The sequence below is a fragment of the Neopelma chrysocephalum genome, unplaced genomic scaffold (assembly GCF_003984885.1).
Source record: "Neopelma chrysocephalum unplaced genomic scaffold, ASM398488v2 Primary Assembly neopelma1_26, whole genome shotgun sequence".
Lineage (NCBI taxonomy): Eukaryota > Metazoa > Chordata > Aves > Passeriformes > Pipridae > Neopelma > Neopelma chrysocephalum.
Genome location: NW_020897695.1, coordinates 5,246,827 through 5,274,768, shown reverse-complemented (window position 1 = coordinate 5,274,768; position 27,942 = coordinate 5,246,827). Strand labels below are relative to the sequence as shown.

The window sequence follows — 27,942 nt, the reverse complement described above, 5'->3', positions numbered from 1 at the left end:
TTCATTTTCTGCTCCGCTGATTTAATAGCTGCAAGTTTCTAGCATCGTCTTAGCAGATCCTTCTGAAAGTTGCATCAACCGATTACCCACTACAGCTATCTAGTTGAATTTGCTTGAAGTAGTTGCCCTTAATAAACCAATATTTCCCAGTAGGGAAAGATGCTTCACTTTTTTCTTCCTTTCAGGTACTGGAAAATATCAGCAGCTATTGATGGCAGTACATAGGGAGCTTGAAATACGTGATAGATATTGCCAAACAACCTTGTTATGCTTTTCCTGAACATCCTTCGTATCTGCTAGATCCCTGTTATGCCACCAGACACAGGGCAAGGACAGTGGTTTGGAGAAGGATTAGTGTGTTATCTCCCTCTCAGAGTATGACTAGTGCAAGTGAACTTCAGCAGAGACTTGATACCTCAGTAGAGGGGACACTTTTAGTGTGTGTGTGCATGGGAGAGACAATGCTCACAGCCCTGGCGAGCATGCTACTTGGGGAATGCTTCTGAACAAAATCAGTAGCATGGCTTGCAGGAGCCAAAATGTGAATCAGTTCTTTTATTTCAAACTGCTAAGATTTGGGAACTTTTAACTTGATAAAAATTGCTTTTGTGGCTATAAACTTATGACTGATACTCCCCTCATGAAAAGTCATACACAATTAGTCTACAAAATGGATCCGTTGCAAGTCAGTAGGTGTTTGCGTTTAAATGTAGATAAATTCCTGCATGATATCCGGGTGGTCAGATGCTGATTTACCAAGATGAAGAGAGGAAATAAAAGGGCTTTCGTTCCTGCTGCTTTTTTCCAACTGTAGTTTGCCAGGCTGAGGTACATGTTGTGTCATGGGTCCTGCAGCTCTTGCTTAAGTGAGAGTGGTAACCACACTACTGAGTGGAGAAGGTGAATTATGCCCGTGATGAACAGAAGAACACCATGGAAACTAATGGAGTAGATGTAAAGTACACACTGACAAAACCACTACCACATCAGATTTGGAGCACCAACCTCCACTTGCACAGGGGCTCCATCTCTTTTTCACATTTTTAGCAGACTTTTGAATACTTTCTGGATTCAAATTCAAGGCACCCATTTAAGGTTAGCTGAATTATTTAAAAGGCAAACAACCATCTATCTGAATATATAATTACTTATATATAGTTACTTAATTAGTGTGTTTGGGTACATTTAACGGAAAATTTCCAAGCCTGCTACTACAAATTTAAGCCTTTAATCATCACTCTTTTATTGTTGATAATTTTTTCACTTTTAACATTTGTTTCACTGTGCAAAAGTTTGAGATTCTCATTCTGTTTTTCCTGTGCCAGGGGATTCTTCATGCTGTCCACTGTGACGGCTGTTCACAAATGCCAAGTTGTTACTGGATTGCCTTTTAATTATCCAATTGTTTGTCTAGCTCCAAGTCAAGGTTCTTGGTTGTCTTCTATCACAACTGTGAAGCTTGCTTCATGACTGTCATCTCTGTCATTTTAGTTTAAGCTTTAAACAATTCCTAGCTCACTGTAAAGAAAGAAAGAAAATTAATGGGATTTTGAATTAGCCCACTCCTACTAATTAGCACTAACAGTGTGATTGTCAACTGCTACATTTTTGTTGATCAGTAATAGTCTCGAAGAACCATCTGTGACTGGGAATCTGTCTCATTGTTTCCTTCAGGTAATATTCTTTCTAGTACTTTAAAGAGATTTTTAGAAATGCAAAACTTCACTTTTTAGGACACTTCAAAGTAGACCTTTGAAATAGGAGTACTCGGGGGAAACACAAAGATGCAGAGGAAAAAAAAATAATCTAGGAGTTGTGGATACTAATCTGGTTCATTCATTTTGCATTATCCTCAGCCTCTGCCTGTACTACTTTTATTCAGTTAATTACTGACTGCTGTTTGTGCAAAAACAAACAAAAAAAAATCCAACCAACAAACAAACAAACAGCCAATCCCAAAAAACAAACTCAAACAAACCCAAAACCCAAACCAGAGAATTGGAAATAACAGTTTGTCTCTTTTCTGCACTTGCACGCAGCTGTGCTACTTACAACTTAGTATTTTTCTCCTCCTCGTGTGCTGTAGACAGGACACTGTATTGAGTCAAGGTACCTGTCATTATGGAACTCATGAGATATATTGCTGACATTTCCAGCCTTACATATTTGGGAGTTCATTTATCTTCCTTTAGCAGTGTGTCATCATAGCCTGAGCGGCAGGTATTGTGTGTACACTTGCTTTATGGTTGGCAGGGAGTTCTTTCCGGTGGCTGAGCCCTCCTTTCTGCCTACTGAGTCCTTCAGTATCACTTTGAAGAACATGCTCATCTTTTTCGAGGTCATTACTATATACTTGGGCAGTGTCTGAAGCAAGGGACAGGATTTGATATCTTATCAAAGGATGGAAGCTCTGTACATTTGATGTGTTTTGGTTTTTTTTGGTTTTGGTTTGGTTTAGTTTGGTTTGGGTTTTTTTAATATATCTCTGATTATGTGAATGGAGCAAAGACATTTATTTTTATTATTCATAGTTAACCAAATATACTACTAACTGCTTCAACACCTGGTCTGAAGAATTCATTATTATTTATTTTATTTAAATGGATTTTTAAGCATCTGACCTGAATATCTGAAGTACTGAAACGTAGTATTTGAAGTATTGGCAATAAAGTTAATAAATTGACCAGTAGAAGCCTTAGGAGACTGAAGTATTCATTTCACAGACAGTTTAAGACATTTCTTAATTTAATTTAACCTCAGTGTGATCATCACCCAAGAGGCTTACAGAAATTGAATTTGGTTTGAAGTTTTATAGTGTAGATGGGGAAAGAAGATGCATCTGTGTGGTACTGAATGGTTGACTGATGTCAGAATAATGAAACTGATACCCCAAATTCTTCCTTCAGATATGAACAATAGTGCTTTCATGAAAAAGCTCTGCTTTGCCAATCTATTGGTGTTTTTTACTCAGAAAGAAATTTTCATATGAGAAATAATAACCCATAGCAGTGGGGTTGGAACTAGATGATTTTTAAGAGCCCTTCCAACCCAACCATTCTATGATTCCATAATTTTTGTTATGCCAAACAGTTATTATTTGGAATACTTCTTTACCCTGGCTTAGCTACAGGCTAGTGAAGCAACAGTGTGATCTACTGAAGATTCTTCTTTTGGGTCTCTAGGGAAATGAATTATTCTGATAGAGAAATACAGGATGTTATTAGCAATGCAGTCATGTACAGTTTCTTTTATTGTTTTCCCACTTCAATTATGCCAAAAAGTTGCCTGCTTTCCAGATCAGACAAACTTATGTTGTCAAACACATAGTTTCCAGCTTTAAAAGAAGTGCTGAAGCTCATCATAGTAGCATTATTTATAGACTATTTGTGAAGTTTTGTAAATGTACACAGCAAGTAGCCTGACAAAGAATCCTTAAACAGCTACTACTGAAATTTATTTCATCGAAATCTTCTGAATGGAATGTGTATTTTAAGTGCATCTAAAAGTTTTGACTATCATTGATAGAATTTTGCACAGAGCCAGGGAAAGGTTTAAAGAGAATTTCCCCAGTGCCCATTGCATAAATTTATATTTACCATTCATCACTGGTTGATACAGTGTTATGAGATGAATAATAATAACAATAAATTAAAAATAATAAATAAAATAAAAAATTCCTAAGCTAATAGAATGGGTTATCCAATTTCAATTCAAATGAGTTATGTCACAGTTATATTGATTGACACTAGGATTATCAAAGTAGAAAAAAACAACCAGAAAGCTGGGATACTTTTACATATGGAAAAATGGGAATAAAACCCAGTGGAATTGATGGAGGAATTCCAGAAGCTCCAGCTATGAATTAGGTCATGCTAGTTCCAACATTACCTATTTGGTAGCTATGTTGTTCAGAGCCCCAGAAACCACCAAAAAAAAACCTAGGAAGAGTTCAGGATTTAGATAGAGTACATTAACTGTCTGTCTGGTATTTATATTTCTCTTTTTTGTATATTCCTCAACGGATTCTAGTCCAAAATGGATTTGGGGCTCTTGGTTTGTGCCACATCCTCTGCCAAGCCATGGGCATTTCTGTCTCCAAAGAGATCCCAACAGTGGCAACTTTTATACGACGAACATAACTGAGATGGGACAGGGTTGCAAAATTAATTATCTGCTTTAAAATGATGATACAAAACCTCTCTGTTTTCCTCTATTCAGTCTATACGTTTAAATTTTCATGAGGTTCTCAATGAGCTTTGCTGTGCACCATGAACATGTTACTCCTACAATAGGTGTACCTTCTGTACTATAAGTAAACAGACTTACTGGTTGCATTAATTACCTATTTGCCATTGATACCAGGAAAGAGAAACATTTTCCCTGAATATTTGTTGTGAAGATGACTTGGCATTTGGTTTTGTAGAAAGTAGAGTCTCAGACTATACCTCTTTTTATATATGAGCATGACAAATATTTATCTGGACAACTCTGGCATCTCAGACTATAAAAAAATATCATATTAATGTCTTAGAAAACACAAGAAATCGAGAGTTGATTCTACTGTGCTTGGTATAAATTTTTGGCAATTCTGCCTAAGGACAAGGTAGACTTATAGCTATTATAGAAAAAAAGACTGGTAGCACTATTCTATAGCAACTTTTTTTTCAGCGTTGTATTCTGAGTGGATTAATTAACATATTTATGAAGCTGAACTATGATTATGATATAATTTCTGATAAACGCTGAGTCATGGGTTCTACCCTGTGTACCTCAGAGTGCTGTAAATTTATTTTTTTTTTTAGAATGGGTATCTTTGCACTATGACCTTACAGGGTAATTTTATTATCTATTTATGTTGCAATATTTCAATGTAATTTGTGGTAGTACATTACTCATGTAGCCTCTGAAACTTTAGGCCTTATTTCTGCAGGCAAGAACTCTATAGAGCAGTAGTAAATGTGGCAGCCAGGTTTATTCTACTTTATGCTTGTAAACATTCTGATTATTTTAGATTACGTGTGGATAAGGAACTTCCATGAACAAGTCATCTCCTAAGGAGGAAGAATTTGTTTACTGTTACATAAAATAGCTAAGGAAAAAGATTTTCTTCTACTTAAAACAACCCTCCCCAAACCCTAATATCATGACAATTTTTGTACCTTAAAATTTCTAAAAGGACTGATTTGGTTCCGTTTTTCACATGGTCTTGCACTCCAAGCTGAGCTTAGGAATGATTCTGACTAACGTATAGTTATCAAAACTTGTGTTAGTGAAAGGTTGGAAGAAGAGAGGAAAAGTAAATTCAAATTAAAAAGAAAATCTTTGTATTTAAGGAACAGCAATTATCAGAAATTCTGCTTGTATTAATATTGTCTGAGCACATTAAAAAGCATTTGTCATAGCTAATGCTTTCCTGTCAAATCAAGTAGTATTAGAAGACGACTTTTACAATGAATATTAATATAAGAGACAGCCATAAGTGAAGTAAATTATAGAGGCATGTAAATTTAGTATTAAGTGCTACAACAAATAGTCTTGCACTGTAAATTTCTTTTTCTGATGTTATTACAAAATTAGGCCACTTGGTAGTCATCTGAAAGTTGCTGAACATTGTTACAAGTTTTCAAGTACTTTGCTCACATGTCTAACTCTAAATTAATTAAAGTCATATTCAGGAAAATGAGTTTACAGTCTGTGCACTCATCAATTGTGCTATAGTTTCCACACAGTTCTCAAATTCTGTTCACACATCAAAACACCTATCTGCAGTTCATCCATCTATGACAATTTAGGCAAGTTAAGGAATAACTACAAGAATTATCCCTCTAAATCAGAAATAAGATGCATGAACTTAAATTTTGACTGTTCATTTTGATACAGTTTTTTTAAGTACCACATTGTTGATTGGTTGCTTTTTTAATCCAAGATTCTTTGCTTTGGACTGTAATTATAAAATTATACATCTGGATTTGTGTTAGAATTTTTGCATTTATCTCAATTTTGATGTGCGCCATTTTGGATTAGGAAGTGAAAGAAAGACATTGGCACATTAAGGATTATGCATGAAGTTAAGCTTCATAATTTTACCAATATATTGGTTTTGGTTTTGAGGTGGGGTTTTTTGGTGGGGGAGTTTGGGATTTTTTGTGGGGGAGTTAGCATTAATTAGCTACTAACATCCAAATGATACCCTTCCAGGAAAATTCTTTTACAGGGAAATTGTGGCTGTTGTGTGTAGCTATCATTTGGAACTTCTTTCCTTAATACTAAAGCTCATTCAGGATCTTAATAAGTACAGGATAACTACAAAGACCATTTCCAGTAAGGTAAACCAAAGCTAAAATCTTATTTGTAATAGTTTAAGTTGAAAAACAAATGTATTAGTCTTATTTGCTTTTGATAGGTGATCACATTCGAACTTCTGAAGTTTTGAAAGCAATTGCCACGTTATTTTTGTTGCTCTTATTGTTGTCATAGTGCTTTGAAGACTAATGATTCATCTTCTACAATGAAAACAAAAATTTACAAATCTTTATTTAAGATAAATGTTATTAATTAGCTTGAAATGGCAGTATTACTTTGATTCCATTCAGGGATATGCCTGAGAAGCACTGAATAGAAACAAATCCATAAACTCTTTCTCAAATGAGCAAGTATGGAACAAAGACACCACAGAATTTGGTAATATAATGAATTTCTGTCTAGTTAACGGTCTTAGACATTTGAAGTGTGGAATTTAAGGACCTAAGTCTGAACTTAAACATTTTTAAAGCTTTTGCTCATATTTTATCTATATATCAGAGGCACCTTAGTTTTTACCATATAAGGTCCTCATGCTGGCATTCACAGAATCACCCTTTCTCTTTCTTGTGTTTCACAGAATTAAGCAATTAAGGATTCATCAGACCTCTTGTAATTAGCATAGATATATTCTTTTATATTGCATCTGATATTTAGCTTAAGTGAGGATCAGCATGTAACAGTCAAATAGCCTGCTTGGAAATAAGTTAACTACCATTTATGACTGTGCGACTGTCTCAATTTACCTACAATTACAATCCCAATCATAATTTTCAAGTCACTTCCTTTTCAAGATTACCTAAGTCCATATATCATTACCTTTCAGATGTGAAACATAATTGAAAACTGAACAAAGCTTTAAAATATGAAGTTCGTACAATAAGCTGCTTGCATCTTTCAATCCTTCATCAACAGATAGATCTTCAACATAATCAGGGAGACAAAAAAGCTTCTTTTATAAGTGAGGTGAAGAAACTATAAGCATGGTTTACATTTTACATGAAGTTATGCTCAATACGCAAACAGCTGAGTCTGAAGAGAATTATTAATCAGAATAATACGTTAATCTCATAATACCTATTTTAAGTAAACTGAAAACCTCCAGAAAAAAAAAAATTATTCTGTAGAAATTCTTATTGATTTCAGTTAAGTCAGCTTTTCATGGGTTTTAATGTGTTTTACTCAGATTTTTAGATTTTCCAGTTTTAAAGAGAAGTTAATAGAAGGAGAATTCAGCCTTCAAGTTATGTTGTTATGGTTGTTGAAAATGTTACTTTTGAATAATTTTCAAAGCTTTTTATAGAATATAAAGTAAAAGAGGAAGAATAGATATGTCAAGATTCTAACAGTTTTTCTTACTTTAATTTTTTTTTTAATTGCTCTGAGGAATGTGAAGCAAAAAGCTTTGAAAAAGTAGTTCAGAATTTTCTAGGTAAGAGTCTACTCTCTCTCTCTACTTTTAATTATCTAACATTATTTAAGAACTAAAACTTTTGTTAATAGCAAATCTATGAGCTTCACTAGCAACACAGGAAAGTATTGTCAGATCTTTTGGATGTTTTTGAAATACAATAAATTGCATGGACTGTATTTGTTCTGTGAAGCAAATAATTTCTGCTAAACTACTCTTTGCCCAGCATGTCATCAAGTAGTCAGTGAATTTTGAGTGAAAGTGATTTTACAACCATTTAAATCACGGAAGTTGATAATGTTATTTTTGTCTGAATGGAGTTTATAGTTTGAGAGAGAGATGTATTTGTAAGCTTCCTCAATAGTAACTATATAAATGGGATTTTATGCTTGGAGGAGGGAGGAGGAGTGAAGGGCAAATAATTGTCAACTGACAATAGTCGATGTCCTGATTATCTAAGGTTCTTCTGAGTTGAAACTTGCATGTTTAGTGCTCCCTTCAATTGATGTAGCAATTCAATCTTCTACTTTTCCAAAATAAATGAAGGAGGAAAAAAAAACCACAAAAAACCCAAGTAAGTTAAATACTTGGGCATGAAGTCAGCTCACCTAGCATGAGTTTGACCTTCCTTTATGGAAACATTACAGAATCACAGAATATGTCAAGTTGGAAGGGACCTATGTTTTTGTAGTAGATGGAATGAAATCATCTCTTCTAGTGAGCATTTGATCTCCCTCTATTACAATTCCCCAGAATAGGTCACATCAATCTGCAATCTCTTTCCAGATCCTAAGAGAGAGTATTCAGGTATAGACATCTGGGGATGAACAAGCTCAACATATCCAGTTGTGGCTTTTGTTGCTTTTGTTGTTGTTTTTTGTTTATTTGTTTGCAGGTTTTGTTTTTTTCTTTTAACTTCAGTGACCATTAATGACATTGAAAGACTCTTTCATCTGTTAGTTTAACTACTTACTGTAATGTAAATTTACACATTTACTGTAGCTTTAATAAATGTGTTACTTCAGGTTGTGATATGAATGAGAGCCAAGTCTGAGGTTTTGTCTTTATAATTCCTGCCTCTTTCTTATTCCTGGAATACGTAATTCATTTCTGATGTCTACACCCTCTACCTGCCAATAGCTTTTGTGACGAAAGCATGGTGCTTTTAGAGTGTCAACCAAGACACCAGATTCAGGGTGTGCTATCCCTCTGTTGCTATAGGCTATTTGCAGCTTATTATGTAGTATATTTTCCTGTAAGATTTTTCCTAAGCATGTTTTATTAACCCTGGGTGTGCTAATGTTCACCCCAATTGAATCACCAAACAAGTTAGCCCTTAACTGACCTCTGTTTTGTTCAGACGGGAGATAGTAAAAGTAATATAATGACCATGTTTTAATAGTGTATTTCCCATCTGCACTCAGTGCTTCACAGAGACCAATTTAAAGCATCTGTTTCCTTCCCAAGCTCCTCATATACATATGTAACATTTTCATCTATTATCTTTAGCTTGACATAAGAAATACAGGAAACTCTCAGTTATGCCAAAAGCAACAGTTTTTCTTGTAAACTCTGTAGAAGAGTAATCTTTGAATAGCTGCAGGAAGTTTCAGATTCTTAATTTTATTAATACTGTTCCTGTTTATCATTTGGTGGCTTAAAACGTTAAAAGTGGAAATCTATAATTTAGTATTTGCTAAAAACTTTAACTGCTCAGGGCCAAGAAGATGTTTATGATTTTTACTATACATCTTCCAAGGAAAAATATCACAGAAGAGTGAGAGAAAAACATGTAGGTAGAATGTTTGGTTTTAAGACTCTGTATCTAGTGTGTATCTTTGAGTGTGGACACATACAAGTGAAGGCGGCAGTTCCCTGAGAACTCATATTAACTTAGTTGTCTTAATGAAAACTTTTCCATGCATTAACTAGACTTACTTCAATGTTATGGAAATGTTTATGGATGCTGTCACTCTCCACCGCATTTTCTTTTTTGTTACAGGAAAAAAAGAGGTTACTTTAATATATTTTTCAACAACAGAAAGTAATTTTTTACTGCAAGATATATAAATAATGACTCCTGAACTAACCTCTTACCCCTCCCCATATTTTTTTCTCTTGGAGTGGTTCCATGGGAATTATAATAGTTCTAACACTTCTATATTAGAGATATGTAAAGATATTCACTTCAGATCTTGGTCATTTTTATATACACTTATTTCTTAGTTATCGTTGATACTGATTTGCTTTTTCTTGATTATTAGTGCTTTTAACGTATTTTAATGAGTTATTTGTTCTTATATTCCTTGACTGATTTTGATTTCATATTTCAAGATAAAAATAGCATGAAAACTATCCAGACAAAAGGAATTTAAGGGTCTTTTGATTGTTTGTTTTGTTGTGTTGGGGTTTTTTCCTGTCAGCAAATGATTAATTTACTTCAGTGAAAGTGGAACTATTCTCAACAAAATGCTCTCAAGGGAATGGGAGTGAATTTCATTCAGATAAGTGTTGCTTCCTTATGAACTGCAACAAAATGAGAAATCTCTAAACATATTAACTTCTGTGTTCCTGTCATTGAAAAGTAAGTTAGTCCACTCATGTCCAAGATTTGGGATTTTTACTGTTGCAAATTTATTCATTAGTGCTGTTCTAATTACTACTTACAGGCTTGATATTAACTGAATCAGTTTACTGTTGTTTGTATTCTTAATGATCATGTTTATTTGTCCCTGTATAAGTTTTCAAGACCATAAGCTGCTCCATGTTTCAACTAAGTCATTATGAGGCCGATGAAGGGATTTGAGCACAAGTCCTATGAGGAGAGGCTGAGAGAGCTGGGGTTGTTTAGCCTGGAGAAGAGGAGGCTCAGGGGAGACTGCATCACTCTACAACTCCCTGAAAGGAGGTTGTAGCCGGGTGGGGGTTGGTCTCTTCTCCCAGGCAACCAGCAGTAAGACAAGAGGGCATGGTCTTAAGCTGTGCCAGGGGAGGTTTATGTTGGATATTAAGAAAAAATTTTTTACAGAGAGAGTAATCAAACATTGGAATGGGCTGCCCAGGGAGGTGGTGAATCCACCATCCCTGGAGGTTTCAAAGATGAGACTGGATGTGGCGCTTAGTGCCATGGTCTAGTAACCACGACGGTGTTGGATCAAGGGTTGGACTTGATGACCTCGGGAGTCTTTTCCAACCCAGGTGATTCTATGATTCTATGATTCTAGAAACAAGGGTACTCCATTTAAGTATTCTTCTGTAATCCGATAAAGCAAAAAAACTATTTTAGAAAGTATCAAGAGAAACCAAATAATAAATAGAAAATTATGAAAGGTCCTTGAAAATGAAAGTTCTGATGCAATGTTGAATTTTCACTTATTGACATAAAGCTGTTTTCCATAAGATAGTAACTGAGATGACATATTTGCATTTTATCCTAAGAATAGAACAAGACTGCAGTATCTGACAGTCCTGCCTACCATCAAATATAGAGTTTTCTATAGGTTATTACTGGAAATGATCAAAATTTTATTTAAGAGGTTCAAGAGGCTTAAGTTTTGTGGGCTAAGAACGACAACAAACTATTGTTTGTTAACATGTATATGAAATTAATGCTGCTTTCTGCTACATTTCTGTCTCTTTTGTTCCTTTTCTAGAGGATTGCTTTGGCTGTGATTTCCTCAGCTAAAAAATACCACCTTCTGAATATCTCTTCTTCATTTAAATTCAGAAATCATTTTGTGTTTGTGTGTTCAAAACCAAGGAGGCTGCCATTAATATTCATTCAGATGGATAACTTATATACACAGTCAGTGTGAAGGAATGAAGAACATTTAAAAAAAGATAGAAATAGGAATTTATCCATTTTGCATCTCACCTGTCTAAAGACGTACAGAAATAGAAATGTTGACATTTGAAGAAATACACTTCTTACTCCAATATTCTTCTTTTGTAGTCCTTTAAATGAAAGTATCTAATATTGACCTGTAGCTTTTTTTGGTTTGTTTTTCTCCTCAAGATGCATTAACTTGATGTCACTTTCATTCTATTTGAAATTTATTTTATATAACTGTGTATATTGACTTTAACATTCTAACCTATTAGTGCTCATTCAAAGGACAGTGTAATTCAAAATGTCCCCAGTAATGGGTAGTTATGACATTCATAATGATTTTTTCCTAAAATGGCCAAAAATGACTTGACAAATTGAATACATTCTCTCTGTGCATTTGCATTTAGTAAATATAGTATTTAGAATATGGTCAAATAATGATTCAACTTTGATCTCCTAGCCAAATGAGAAAGAGCATTCCTAGCAAGTACTAATTGCTTATTCTTCTCTCTCTATGACTTTCATGCTGAAAGTTCCCTGGCAGACTATGTAAATATTGCTAAGAATAAGCTATTTCACTAATTCTACCAGGACTAAGGAGTCTGAGGGGAAAATTAGCCATGTAGATTTTAGGCCATGGGAGGAAAATTCTTCTAATGGTAATTAAATCTCTTGATGTTTAAACTTGTATGGTGAAAAAAGAACAAACAAAACTAACAGGAGTTCTTGGGAGGTCTCTAGTCATTTAGAAGATTATGCATTAAAGATCAATAAGAGAGTATGAAAATATACTTTTTTTTGTTTAGAAGTTTTCTGGGAAAGTTCTAATGACCCACCATCTGGAAAGGAAAGAAAAAACCCAAACCCCACAAACAAAGCCAAGCAGCTGTACTAGGAATAATATAGTGTGGTCTTTTGCCAAAGGGTTATTATTGGGAGCACGGTAAACGATATTTAACTTACAATTGAAGTTTGCTGTTTCACATATTTTAAGCATCTCATTTGATACTCTCTATCTAAGGTAAGAATGAGATTCCTTAAGAAAAAAAAATCATACTATTTTTCCCTTTAATTAAATATTCATATAGGGGCCTATAATACCTGCTTGTCTTCTAAGAACCATAGACAAATAAATCACTGCATTCTGAAGATAAATCTGCATACACACACACACAGAGATGCACCTAGTAAAACTAAATTCTAGACTGTGCCTCTTTTGTTGAAGTAAAGGCTTGTCTCTAGAGGTCAGAATTCTGGACAATATTTTACACTGTATTTGTTAATACTGTGTTCACTATTATCTCATAAGGCAGCCACTTTAAAAGTGAATATCTGTTTCACTGGTACACCAGGAACACCAGTCCCTTGTTAGGCCTTTTTTAGTGAAAGCCGCAGATTTAGAAGTTATTGACAGTATGTTGACTTTTAAACTGGCAGGGCACTGGAGAGCAAAGGTCCTAGAGAGTAAAAGTCTGATGTCCTTTTCCATTCCCCACCAAGCGATTTGAGTAGAAGGAATTAAGTCATCTTAATGTGACTACATATCACACATTGTAGAACCCAAAGGGCAAGTCAACAGGTCTTAGTAGTTAGTTTTGAAAGAGACAAATTATTAAAAACGAGTAGTATAATTTATCAGCAGCTGAAGGAAGTGATCCAGCAAAAAACAGAAACATTTATTAAGGAGCACATTTTAGTCCCTTTTCTGAGCAGCATTGGGTCTGGGGTACAGAGATAACTCAAAGGGTGCTCAGATCTTCCTGCTCTTCTGCTTTCTCTTTTTCCTTTTTCCTGACATATGATATTGCTTATGGTCTCGTGCATCATGGTAACCTTATTAGCTATCACTGGACAATTGAAAATCCTTTTTGGAGAAGGATATTAATGTTGACAACTAACAGTGGATCCATTCGTGTTACTTATCACACTTTAAAAAAGGAGCCGTGAACACTGCTTCTCTCCTCCTTTTAAAGGTGATTTTGGTCAGAGGTTCGAAGAAAGGCTACAGGAAACATTTCTGTCAGAGCTTTTATTCACTATGCTCTCATGCACTTTTGCTACATCCTACGCCCTTTTACATTCTCTGCTGCAGCTCTTGCTTCTGTCATGCCCTATTCTTGTCCTCAATCTGTCAGTCAGAGACAGATCTCTTCAGACTGCAACACAATATTAACTCAGTATAGTTAAAAATTAAATTTTAGAAAGCTAAATACAGAAAATATGAAAAGTTATTTCTAAGACATAAATTTAAATCCTGTACTGTTGTCTATAAGCCTCTAGAAACTTGTATCCAGATGGAAAATTAGAGTTATCTTTTCATAAACTGTCTTTTATTGTGTGTATGGGGTGTTACTAGTTTTGACAACCCTGGTTTCATATTTGTGTTTCAAAGGAAATAAAAATAAGAATGAAATTCACAGTTATGAAGAAGAAAGTAATTGTACCAGTGCAAGAGGAAAGGATTACTTAATATTATACTTCCTTTTTGACAAATAACTTCTATGGTTCTGTGATTTACTCTGTGCTTTCATAAAACAACAGGTACATCATTCAGCCTGACTTAAGGCAATATTTGTCGTTCGTGATTTTTCAACTTTTATGATTAAACTAAACAGATGATTAAAATGAAACTTGGTATCATGGAATGCGTTTATTCTAATAAGCATTGCTACAGTCTTGCACAATGGCCTTTTAAAGTATCAGAATTTTCATTCTTCAAATGAAATAGGCCTATTCATGTTCCAAATGCCATCATCACAAAAATTAAATCCCGTACCAGCTTTGAAGACTAATCTCCAGTCATTTCTATGTCCCTGCTCTGCCTTCGAAAGTGCAAAATTACATAATTAGTTACATTTGAGGGGAAAACAAACAAACAAAAACACAAGCCTTCATTGAATTGAATGGTTGAACTCATTGCATCTATGTTTGCCCAAATGCTAGGTCACTTACATAACCTAAAATATTTTTTAGAAGCATGAGGGAACCTGGTCTAGGAAGACAGTTGTTAGATCAGCTGTGCACCAAAATAATAACTTTTTGATTTGCACTTTGGCAAAACATGCAAATAAAACAAGAGGTCGTGGACAACCCTATAACGTTAAAGAGACTTCCTTTTGTTTAAAAAGAATTTATATCAGGTCTTAATATAGAAGAAGAAGAAAAACTAAACTTAATTTTCAATAATCATTTGATTATGAAACTGAAGTGGGCAAACTTAATCTGTGTCTTCAAGCAGGTTGTTGTGAAACAGTGGAGCAGTAGATTTAAAACAGTGATAATATACACAATAGCCACATCCTGTCAAACACACATGAGTAGTATCTGCATGTGACAGTAAACAATCAAGGAATCAAACTCAGTATTGCACATAAGTGAAGATAAAAAAGCAAACAGAACACTGTTAGTGTTAAAGAGTGGGATAGAGTGCAGTTCAGGAAAAATTGTTTTAATGTTCCAAGGGGCTTTTAAGATTGTGTTTGGACAGCTGTATGCAATTTTAAGAACATGTATAATCAGAGGCCTTAAAAAGACAGAGAGATTTAAAAGGTTCACAGAAAGCCAAACTAGAATGAGTCATGTTCAGAGGGCTCACATATGCAGAAGGCCTGGTGAAACTGAGACTAAACTATGAAAGCTGTTTAGGCAAAGCTATTTTTCATGTTTCTAAGGTGTTGTAGATGGTGAGAATGAATGCACACCAAATCTTGTGATAGGGTTGTGGTAAAAAGGCTAGAGACCAGATGATGAGTGTTAAAATGTAATGTCTGGTCATCTTATGCCATCAGAATATTATAAATAGTGGTAAATATGGCTAGATTTGGGTTCCAAGTTACTTCATGCAGAATATTTCAACTATGAAGCTATATACATTATTTCATTTTTTCTTTGGGTGAGAAAAATGGTTTGAAATTGTAAAAAACCTTTTTGTATACATGTGTGTGCATAAAAATATCTTATTTATATTTTCCATAAAAAGCTAAAGACTGGTTGAGGTGATCATCATTATTGAGTGGGTTATACAAAGGCTGGTCACAAAGTCAGACAGTTACCACTGTGGAAAGATTATAGAAAGTGCCAGTCTGTGTTGCTAATTTATGCAGGTGCAGCAGTATATTTAACAGATGCATATGTGAGACAAAGTTGAGTTGATGTAGCTGATTTCCTTCAGGAAACACTTATCAGATCTAGGGACCTGTGCTGCTACCCTCAAAGGGACTTTGAGATGGAGGTCTCTCATACTAGCTGGGGAGCTGAAAGGAAGTGACCATTTTTGGCTGAGCGTTGGTGTGTGTGCATAAGGCTTGCTCTGAGCATGTAGCTCTGAACAGACTCTCAGAATGAGTATTTTGGGATGGAAATGTCCAATTTGAGAATTCCAAAGGACTATAAGATGAGAAATGGATTCTCCACAATAGTAGGCAAACCCAATTCGGCAGGTGCAATACCAGAACTTCCTTCAACTAAATAGTTTTAACAATAAAATTCAACTCTGTCAGGAAAAGTTATTATTTTTGTCATATGCTTGCTTTCATACCCAAATTGCAGCTGAATTATCATTTCAGTGGTCAGACCCCATTGATGTGTCATTTTTCAGTATTCTTATTATTCAGTATTCTCACCTTTCATCAGGACTATTCTCAGTGTAAAATCAGGGGATACGCACACAGCCAGGAACTCAAGGAACTCATCTGTTCTGGGATCGGAAGATATGGACATCCAGTGTCACTCTGTTAATGTTCAGTCTTTACAATCCAATAAAATTTTTACTGAGTTGATGGAAAATGCCCTTACATTAGGATACAATGGAACATAATAACAATAGATGAAATAAGATGTAAGGGGATAAGCAGTAAATGTAGGGAAGAATTCTTTTATTGTTGGTTAGTTTTTAGTTGATATTTTGACATACAAAGAAATTTTCTGTTCCAGACAGGCTCATTCTTATTTCTATTAGCTTGCAATACACATCCTTCCTTGCTCCTTGCAAGTTCTCCATCCCTCCCTATGCATCCTGACATTATAAAATTCTGCCAATGCCTCATTTCTCATTGGTATTAGACAGGTTTAAAAACTACACTACTTCTGGAGTGTGTCCTGTTTAATCGCCTTTTTTTTGTCTTGCTGATGGTGTCACATAGGATTACTTGGTCTATCTTCTGTCTGTGATCCTAAATGAAACACTGTGTTAAAGACTAAAACAATTTTTGTCCTGCTCTGACTAGTTTAAAGCTACAGTCTTGAGTTTGGCTTGTTGGGTTTTTTAAAAAATTTTATTTGAACAATGTTTTAAAATATTTATGCAGGCAAATCTTTATACAACTGGCTGTACCTCAGGGGACTAGGGGTAAAAATGGTGTGACTAGACCTAAGACTTCTTTGAAAGAGCTTTAAAAAGTACAGTTTTGATGTCTTAAACTATTTGTCTAACAATTTAACTGGTTTCAAAGCAAAACTCTGTCTCCTTTTGTACAGCTTTGAACATAAACCAGTCTCTAGGCACAATATCATAATCTTCCCTAGGGATACTTCATTCCAAAATGGTGATGGTTTGAGATTGTTTTGTTTTTATTTGGTCTTTTGTTTTCTTTTCAAACTGATAGTGTCAGCTACTATTTGAAACAGAACATTGACCTAGGTGGACCACTGGTTCCTCTCAAATGATATGAAATCTCTGTTTATATCACAGCAGTGATGCAAGGATGTTGAATGCATTATTGCTTGACTGTTCTGCATTTTAGACTGGGTATTTCTATGGAAAAATTTCATTATTTCACATTTGAGAGAATGGAATTAGGTATCTCTGGCTGTGTTTCTTTGGGGATTACTTTGGCAAACTGTTCTTCTTTTGAGATCTGAAGAGGTTTGAATGGTGAACACAGATCTGGGTGAGAAAGATAAGCAGACAGAGAAAGGGATGAGACAATCAAAAGTGCATGATGAATGCCTGGTTTTGAAATTAATTACATGGATCCCGTTCATGTAATAATCTTTATCTGGAAAACCAGTAAAATGCTTAAATTACAGGACTATCCTTCCTCTGCAAACTTTATTGCAATTGGTTTACAAGTTTTATCACAACCCATTTCCTGTTTATTTCAGACTGACTATATTTTTTGCTTAGTATGAGGTTCATATGAGCTGTGGGATTTTTAATTTCAATACTGATCTAATTTGAATGTGTAGAACAACCCAGTTCTCAGTTCTTAGTTCCTGAATTCCAGGAAAAGTATTTGGAAACTCAGTCATACATCGCAGTCCAAGTACTAAAAAGTCTATTTTTATTTCTCTTTTCTATTGCACTACTATTTCATCTACTTCATACTCTTGCACATTTACATGCTTCAATCTACATCTTTTAATATCTATTGGACAAATCTAATTTACCATTTCCTCTTATTTTATAGACATTTTTCTCAGGGTTTGCTGGACATTTCAAGTAAATGTCTATGTTTAAGAGAAATCATTACTTATCCATGATGAAGATGATGTTTATCTGTGTAAAGTTTCACTAAGCACATAATTTTATTCAAGTTTTAGTCAGAAACTAAAAATCTGTGAAACAACCAGACTCCAGGGAAGGCACAGTTATCCATCAAAAAGTGACTTCATTGTTGTTGTTCAGTGCTTTCAAAACTATTACATTATACAAAGATTGGGGGGGAGTAAATATGTTTCAGTTATACAGTTATTTTTAACCACAGTGCACCAATAAGCACATCAATAAGAAGTGATCAGTAATGAAATAATTGTGTTTGTGTCTCCAAAAACCTAATGATTTAACAGTCAAAAATGTTTAAAACACCATTCTTATAGAACAATCATGATTAGAAAATAGTAATATTGAAGATCATAATTAGAAAATAAGGGAAGGCTTTGAAGAATTGTAAACGTCAAGTTGTGGGCATCAAAGACAAAAAGAAATTGAAAATTTAATGAGTAATTAAGAAATGCTTATTAGGCCTTTCTCCTGTCAAACTGGAGACAGTTGGGGAGTGCTGTTCCTCTCATCTGAAAACATATATGGATAAATTGTCATTTGTGCACCTCAGTGAAATAGTGAAGCTTGACTGTGTGACATTAGCAGAAGGCTGGTGCTGAGCAGTGCTGGTGGCTCTGTAATACCGTGGTTGCCCTGCACAGTCTCTTCCTCCTAGAGGGCTCCACCATCAAATCCTTAATATCTTTAGGGGGCTCTTCTTCATTTAACAAATATATACTGTGAAATTACTGCTGCATGCCAGATCTGCTACCTGCTGTAAACATTTGTATGTTGCTTATGGATGACATCCAAGAAAGGATTAACTTTTACATTCATGATCAAGTTGTTTAAATAGCCGTAGCAAGCTAACTGATAAGTAGTTAAGCCAGACAGACACCGCACTAAACGAAATTCTGGAAGAGTTTGTCAAGAAATGGTTTATGTGCTGACCACTTTACCCCCTTATTCTTCGTACTCTATCAATGTTGACATTATCTTTTATTTGCACAGTTTGGAGAGAGAGCAAATTTCACACACATAAAGTAAATCTTCAACAACGTGTAAAATGAAGGAACAGCATATATCTCCATTGTTTTAATTTTGTAGGAAATAGCGCTGATTGCTAACATAACTGTGGACTGTGTGTCCAGCAAATTAGAATGCATAAAAATATGTCTTCTCCAGAGATATCTGAAGGCTATCTCAACTTAGAGCAGGTTTTTCAAATGTGGGAAAGAAAGAATACAAGAGATGTGATTTTTGACAAAATGATAGCTGACTGCACAGTGAAAAGTTCATGGGAATTAATGCCAAGTCTTCCATAAAATCATCTGAGAGAAATGAGGTAAAACATTCTATTAAATGTGCTTCTTCTATTATTTCAGAACTGTGAAAGTGCCGATGTAGGATTTAATTATCCATATATACGTGTGCAGAGAATAATTTTTATTTTATTTCAAAGTTGGTTTAATTTTAATTTAACTATGTCCTTGTAATATACTCAGTATGATCCTTCCTTGCAACAAAATAAAATAAATATTTGAATAATTTTATTTTCATTAAAAATGTATACTCTTTAATCTTCTTTTTAGCTATTTGTTTTAGTATTTTTCATCTCAGACTCCAAACATTTAATGATGTCGTGAAAAAATCATGGAACCTAAATTCCAGGCTGATCCTCCAGCTGTTGATGCACCTCCCGCTGGGAATATGAGATAATCAATATCAGAAATGTGTAAAACTTTCAGGAAACACAGGTTACCTCGGAAAGTTTAAAATATAGTTTGGATTTTATATGCTTATTGAGGCAGTCTCATTTTAGTCTAGGAAAGATATTATAGTCTCTTTAGGCTGAAGAGATGGTGCTTTGTTTTAAAATGACAGGAACAGTTCTGCAATGCTATTTGTATTATTATAGGAACAGGTATAGTAAGGACAAGTAATAAAAACAAATCCTTCACTCCACAGGCTTCCCTAGGCAACTGCCAGATTTTTCAGAAATGTATTTTTAATAACAAATTATTTTGATTCATTGACATCTCTGTTTTTACATGAGTTTATATTGTTTTATATGATTTGTATTATAAGAAGTATGTGTAAACTGTCTTACCTTCTGAGTTGCAGCTTCCTTGGCCATGATTGTCCAAACTTATGAAGAAAGCAAGTTCTGGACAGTTTTGCCTTCACAATTGCTGGAAAGTACAATGTTCAGTTAAACACTTCCAGGCTAAGAACATGGCTACATTATGTATGCCAGATTAACATTTTGATTCCTATATCCACCATTAAAATCCTGCGCTCTGCAAGCCAGATTGTAACACATATGTAGGAGTTAAATGCATTTTTTATTTTAAACTGAGCAATTTGATTTTTAAGACACCCTGACAGTTTGACAGTTCTTGCAGCTCAGTGTAAAATCTGACCACTCTCTCTGCCAAAAGTGCACAGAGTTAATGAATGACTTTACCTCTCTGTGAGTGGTAAATACCCATGTGTGAGTAATGTAGGCTAAGTAACATCACGCATAATGCCGAGACTAGATGAGCGTGGGGTTTTAACGTTAGAATTAGCTTGGTCATTTCAGACAATCAGTAATGCAGATGGGTTGAAACTGTAATGAAATGTTGTTATCTGCTTCTGAAATTAAAATCATTTTGCCAGGAGATGAAAGTAACTGGTAAATCCTTCTGGTATGAAAGAAGAGATGCTACCCTTTTCAACCCCCACTGTCTCCAATGAAAGCACGCTCTCCAAGTATGTATAAGGCCTGCTCTTTATTATTAGTATGCTCTAAATCTCGTTAATGCTGATTAGTTTATGTTCTCTTGTCCAGATGTTTGTAAGACCATAATGAACCTCAAAGTATGATTTATGTAAATGTATTGGATTGAAAAGACTTACTGTTCATAGGACTTTACAATATATTCAATAAAAAGCAAGTCAACATGTGCAAGTCATTATTTGTAGTGTTCTTGAATGCTCCATGAAATCCCTTCACCGGATCTGTAGGAGAAGTGTGGTCACTATCTTAAGAGTTGCAGTCTACAGAGAAGAGCTTGACATCTGTTATCCATTAAAGTGGAAGTGGAAAGGGCAGCTGGAACTGCATGCATGAGGGGTAAAGATTTCAGTTGGACAACACTCTAACAAAAAGATACTGAAAAATATTTGCTTCCAAGGGTCTGGAGTGTGGAATGGATATGATTAGTGTTGTATTATTTGTATTTTAAAAAAATCCATTAAATTTTTTGGCCATCCATGTATAAAATGAACAAGATTATTAATTTTCCTGTTGTGTGAGACTAATCTTTTGACAGAATAAAGCAGAGAAGACAGAAAAACAAATGAACAAACCAAACTCTGAAACCAAAACCAGCTTTACATTAATAACAAGATTTCTTTGAAAACTTCTGATGCATTTTTCTTTCTTTCTACTTTCTTTTTAAAGGTTTAGTGATATCTACCCATGAGTGTGGAAAAAATCATCCTGTGAGGCAAGAAAAAATTATGAAAGATCATGTGCAATATAGAGCCCTATATCAGTAAATTTTAATCAGAATTTTATTTTGGGGGTTTCTAATCACTCTACAATAGCTCTTAATCTTTCCTTTCCCAAGATAAACATAATTTATTTGCTAAATTAAAAGACCACCTGAATATCCTTGTCAGAATGATACTATGAGTCTTACTCAGGCATATGTCCTTTTCATTCACTGAAACACTCTTGCAGGATTTTTATAATTGTTGTTTAGGCAAATTCTCCGTACTGCTTGTATTTAAGTAGATTTGGTTTTCACCTAATTTCAAAATGGAATAGCTTAAATAAAAGAATAGGCCATGTCTCTGGATTGCCAAATTCTATCTGTATGACTAAATTAATAACATTTGTCAGCAGTTTTCACTTCTTAAAATATCTATGAACTGTAATTATATGCATGATTTCATCTTTGTAGTTTTCTGCAATTAGAGATTATTTAAATATTTTGGATCTCATTCCAAAATGTTTAACTTTTTTTTTCCAGTCATGGAGTAAAGTTCTCTATTTCAGTGACTCAAATCTGTGTCAACAAGTCCACTAGGTTGCTTCTTAGGAAACAAAGGAGTAAGTTTTTCCCTTTTCTAAACAGAGTAAAATCAGTCTTTGATAGAAAAGCTGGTGAATAAACCAGATTTTCTGCCTAGATGGAATAATTGATGAAGAAGTGTGATCTCAAGTAAAATTGTTTCAGACAGTTGCTATGATAAAAAAACTTCTGTTTTTTTAATGATCCATTAATGACCGTTTTTTATTCTAGCTTCAGACACCTGAGAAATATATTTATAGACCACTGAACTAGTTGTGGCTTTTTTTTTTTCTTTTTGGTACTGACACAGGACAGAAGTTTTTTAAACTGTGATGGACTAATTCTAAACTCCCTTTACAGCATTCGTTACCTTGGAAAATGTTTTGCTCAGTTATTGTTTGAAACAACTCTTATTTTTGTTTTTTTTAAATAATTTAAATTATCAACTGAGAGCTTAATTTAAAGAAAAATAAATAGGTGTTCCAAAATGCTGGCATATTCCTGTGTGGGTTTTCAAGGAAACATGATCTTTGTGAAAGAAATTATCATGCTGTACCTGATCTTCCATATCAAATACTTCTAATTTCTTTATATTATCCATGAAAGTTCTTTATAGAAAAATGTCTGTATATTCACAGGTGAAGATTTTTAATAATATTGATATCTTCTTGGTCAGACAAATCATTCTGGCACTGCATGAAACATGTATTGATATAGAATCATCAAAGAACATAGTACTTTGAGAAATACTCAAAAAGGAAGTGAAAATGTGACAACTTTTGTGTTTGAAACTCAGGAACATACAGGAAAGGTTTGGGGGAGGGTTTTTATTTTTTTAGATTAATGGCAATGTTAATGTTTTCTCAAAATGGAGTTCCTGTATTTTACATTTGTCGGTGAACAGAATAGTGAGCAGAATTTTCAACTCTGCCACTCTGCGATATTCCTCCCCTGAACAGTGAAGATAAACATGTGATGCAAATATCTTCTGTCATACAAATGTATGTCTTTTTTAAGTCTGTGATCAAAAGCTTCTATCAAAAATAGCAAATTGTTCTTTAGTCTTTGTTTTCCTGCCTACTGAATGCTTGCAGCGCTAGGCTTCTGTGCAGATTGCTTTCTAGGAGATTTCTTTGTCTCGTTCCATGCCCTTTTGGTGTCTGGTTTTTTATTTAACTTTTATTCTTGAAACAGCTGTCTCTTCACATGTACTAGATAACCCTCATAATCTTTGCTTCTTAAAGTCTCTCCATAAAGCCTTCTTCTCTTTAATAGCCTTCCAGATTTTTTCTGCTGTACACCCACAGCACACCTACTTCAACATTTTCTTAATATTCTCAGGTGGCAGCATAAGTCCTACAAAGAATTGTAAACTAAGTTGTGCAACTTAAGGTCTAAACCTGTTAGAACAATGGTTTCTTTTTTTTACTGTGATGCTGCAGACATAGACGTATGTAAAGTACTAGTATTTTCATAATTTTGATTGTATCATGTATAGATGCAAGGAAAGTCTTTGAGTAAAAAGGCTGTCTTTTCTTAGCCTTTGACGTACTATTTGAGAGTAGGTACAGTTGCAGACTTTGTGCTTCAGCAACTGAGATTAGCTCAGTGGGTTAGAGCATGGTGCTAATAATGCCAAGGTCATGGTTTGGATCCCTGTGTGGGCCATTCACTTAAGAGTTGGACTCGATGATCCTTGTGGGTCCCTACGAACTCAGATTCTGTGATCCATGAGAAACCTATCTGTTACCTACCATCTCTCAACAAACAAACAAAAAAAGAAAACCTTACAGGAAGTAAGTTTGACACATTTCTGTCAAGAAACTCAGAGTCCAGTGAGTATGTGCCTTAAAATAAGCAATGATAACCCTCTGTCATTGAGAGCTGAAGTGACGCACCACCTCTGGAGCACTGGGAAGAAAAAACAAATTTGTTCAACACCCAGTATAGAAAGAGGCTGATGTTGCAAACTGCAATATACCTGTGTGCTAGTTTTGTTGTCAGAACAGTTTACAATATCATAGTCTATATTTCAGTCTAAAAAATCCAGAAACAAATGTTGTGGGTATTATTACTACTACTATTATGGCAATTTGAAACTTTGTCCTAGGTGTGGTTAAAAGGTCAGCAGTATTCAAATAATGACAGGTTAATTCTTGCTGTCATATGAGTGGATAGGAGTGCTCAAAGTAAAACAGAGAGTTAGAGAAAAACTGGCAAGCTGATCCATTAATGTAAAGCCAGACAAAAATATAGTTATTCAAAACAACAATAAATAGTATTTTCTTCACGCAGGTAAACAATTTAATATTTCACAGAGTAAGAAGTAAGGTGTGACCTTGACAGACAGATTCACAAGTGGAGCTGCTGTATACTATTTGCTGTCATACTTTATGACAGAGGTTTTAGCAACATACAGTGCACATTCAAAATGTTAAAAAAGGAGGTGAAAATCACTGTTATTAAAAACTGTCTTCCTTGTGCAACAAACTGCACTAGGGAGGCAATAAATTCTTTTGTAATATTAAAACATCGTAGTGTGTGTGCATGCACGTGTATACTTTTAACTGTGTATAAAATAATGCAGCATCCTTGATTGTGCAGCTGGAGAGGGCATTCTTAAAACAAATGACTTGATGTTAAGAACCTCTTTGTCATAGGGATTTACTAAAGTAAAATCAGAGCTAATCAATTTTTCTGTGAACATCTCTGTGGGATTTATATTCAGAACTCATAGTAGTAATTGCAAACCAAACCTGGGGCTTTTCACCTTAAATTTCATAGAATTGATTTGGTCTGGCAGATCTGGGTTTCAATCCAGTCATGCTTGAAGGGAGAGGGAGAATGAACAGAGGAAATGATGAAGGGATTTCAGTTTTTGGTCTCCCTTAGTGCCATGGCACCCAACAAGAACATTCTCGGTTATGTGATTTAAGCGTGATTATGCAACTCTTTCTTAATATGTGGTGAAAAAATCTCTGACCCAAAGTATCCCTGTACTCCTATAACTCTATTATTGTGCAGGTCTGTTCCAAAAATGTAAGTGAACTCATGTATAATAACTGCCATAACTGATGAAAATAGTTTTCAAAAGGTCTCATTGACTCTCTTGACATTTTGGTCTGGAGTAGATATTGCGTTAAAAACCATTATTTTTGTTTGAAATTCTGTAATCAAAATTTGCAAGATTTATTATCATTATCTGATCTACACTAATAAAGGATTTTTTGCAGAAATTGGCATATTGCTCATGGAAGCCAGTTTATGTTCCATATGTGCAAAGTGATAAAATTATTTCCAAAACCGACAAGTATATCGCACAGTAATGAATGAATTTGTAATGTGCACAATTGTTGGCTTTCCAATACAATATTCCAGATTCAAATCTGTCTACTTCATACATGAAGCTATGGTTCATACAACACAGTACATAAGACATCAACCTACATTTGAATTCTGCTCTGTTTTCTTTTTCCTAGTGGAGAGGCAGTTGGTATCAAAGGATCATCTGTGCATGAAGCTCAAGCTAGTCAGACATTGGTGCTAACAGAACCCTTATGTAAACAACATGAACAGAAACATGGACAAAAAAGTGCAATTCTGAAATTCAGAGTAAATTGAGTGAGAATTTTGCAAATTTGACAGGTGATTTAACAGCAGCTGCTGATACTGGTGATACAAGCCAGTGCATTGCAAAACTGGTCATAAAGCAGCAGCCTGTGAATTACTGAGCTGTTAGACCGGGAAAAAGAAGAGAATTTGAAAGGAAAAAACATTAAAGTCCCTAAAGTTCAAAGGGAAAAAAAGCAATGTATATATAGACAAGATTAATGGAATTTTTTTAAAGGTTGAGTAGATAAACTTTTGAGCTAGATATGTTTCCAGTTAATAACAACATTCCTGAGGCATTTTTCATAATTTCCAAACTCATTTGATTTACTGTACCTAGTGTAAACATTACCTCTTGGAAGCTTAAAAGAGCAAAAAAATATTTACCATTTGTTCCCCTCCATCATGCATGAAGATTGTTTTTTTTATTGTATGGATGCTGGCATTATTTATTTTCTTTTTTTAGAAAAAAACATCGTTGAAGTATTTGTTTTGGAAAAAAAACACATGTAAAGAACTGCATGGACTTTGCTAACAGGTATGAGAAATTATATTTAAGAAAAGTTTGGTCACAATGTAGGCCTAAGGATATTGCCATCCTCCCTTAAATTCAACTGGTTAGTTCCAGTAATTATAATCTGACATACAAGAATATATCAAAAGATAAAAATACACTATTTTTATGGAAGGGATCTATTGCAAAATCCCATTTTGAGACTTTTTCATAGATATGATGTTGCAAGAACAATTTATCTTATTCTATTTTTGGTGCTACTTATTGAAAAATTCTCTTTTGTGGTCTTAACCTGCATTTGAAAAAACAAGCAGAGTGACCAGGACTCTGGCATTGCAAATGCAGCTTATAGTGATTGGGGAGTGCAATCACTCCTAGTGATTGCTTTGGAGAGAAGTTGATTATGTCATGTCTTAGACCAGTATTACCAGAGGCAAACTTAGCAGAATCACTGCAGTAACCTATCATACTACATTAGCAAAAGTGAGATCATAAGAAATACTTGTCTACTTTCAGTGATTACTGTCAAGAATTAAGGAATGGTTTAGGTCATGACATGCATTCAGAGGATAACTTGGCAGTCAGAGATATGATGTAATCAATTCACAAGAGACTTTCACCTATGCAATGAAATGAGTAGCCTGGTATTTTTATTTATAAACTATGTATCTGAGGGAAACATTGTAGATGTGTGTGCTCTATATAGCCTAGCAAGATTAATTTCAGAGATATTTTTTAAAAACACTGATTATCCGAATATTTGTTAAAACTTGCTCTTTCTGGGATTTCAATTGTTATATGACATTTTTTCAGTATCCCTGTAGAGCAAAGAGGAGAGCTTTGCTAGACTCATTTGGCTCTGTGGCAGTTGCATGTTTGGACTGATTAAAATTATTAATAAATTTAGATGAAAGAATTGATAAACAGCTATCCATCTGCAGATTTCTTGGCAGTTGGCACAGATAGGTTATATCTGCAATTCCCTTGTCCACATTCTCCATCCCTTATAATTCTGTCCTATCTGCTGACATTTGAAACAGCTGTTACAGCCTGAAGTCACAAAAAGAAAGATGTTACCAGGCATGGATGCTTTCCAGTCCAATCATATTTATTTTTGTAGAATTAGCGAAAAACTTAAATCTGCAGAGAGATCATTGATCAGTTGACTCAGTTGTGATTAACGTGTTAGAAAAAACTGCTTGCTAGCCCTCAAGTTCATGCACTGAATGATTTAAAGCTCTGACTGTTTCCTCAGAGGGAAAAGTTCCATTCACAAGCTTACAACAAAACTAGAAATGTAAACTGTGATGTGTACTATTTAAAAGAAGTAATTGGAAGGTTGAAATCAGTATTCAAAATTTTCCCAAAGCTGGCTGAGTTCTCTGAGGTTCCACCTAGGGCAACTTGTTAGAAGGAATTCTAGGTACAGTGACAATCTTACCTTATATGGGACTGGGATGTCAGTTATTGTGGTCTGTGTCTTTAGATTTTGAAAGTGTAAAGTCTAGAAAGCAATTCAGTCCAGATCATCTTTTCTGGCTGCTGTCAATTAAGTATAAGAGGTTACAGCCTGATGAAGACAAAGAAGATTACATATTGAAATAGACAGTAATTGAATTTTAAGTGGTTGGTTGCTTGCTTATTGTATGAGGATTTTTTATTGGCTTTTCCCATTAGTAGAAAAGTAGACAGACAAGACATAAAAGGACATAAAAAAATATACAACAAATTTTG

At 34.6% G+C, this 27,942-nt stretch overlaps 1 protein-coding gene and 1 long non-coding RNA gene across 4 annotated transcripts in view; one reads left to right on the top strand and one right to left on the bottom strand.

The window, feature by feature from the left end:
* Positions 1–27,942, top strand: part of ZNF385D (zinc finger protein 385D) — a 423,880-nt gene that overhangs the window by 372,298 nt on the left and 23,640 nt on the right. The window lies entirely within an intron of this gene.
* Positions 574–20,443, bottom strand: LOC113963886. The gene is made up of 3 exons (XR_003532997.1): positions 20,132–20,443; positions 16,163–16,236; positions 574–1,518 (listed from the first exon to the last, which is right to left on the bottom strand). It is a non-coding gene; the product is annotated as an uncharacterized LOC113963886 (long non-coding RNA).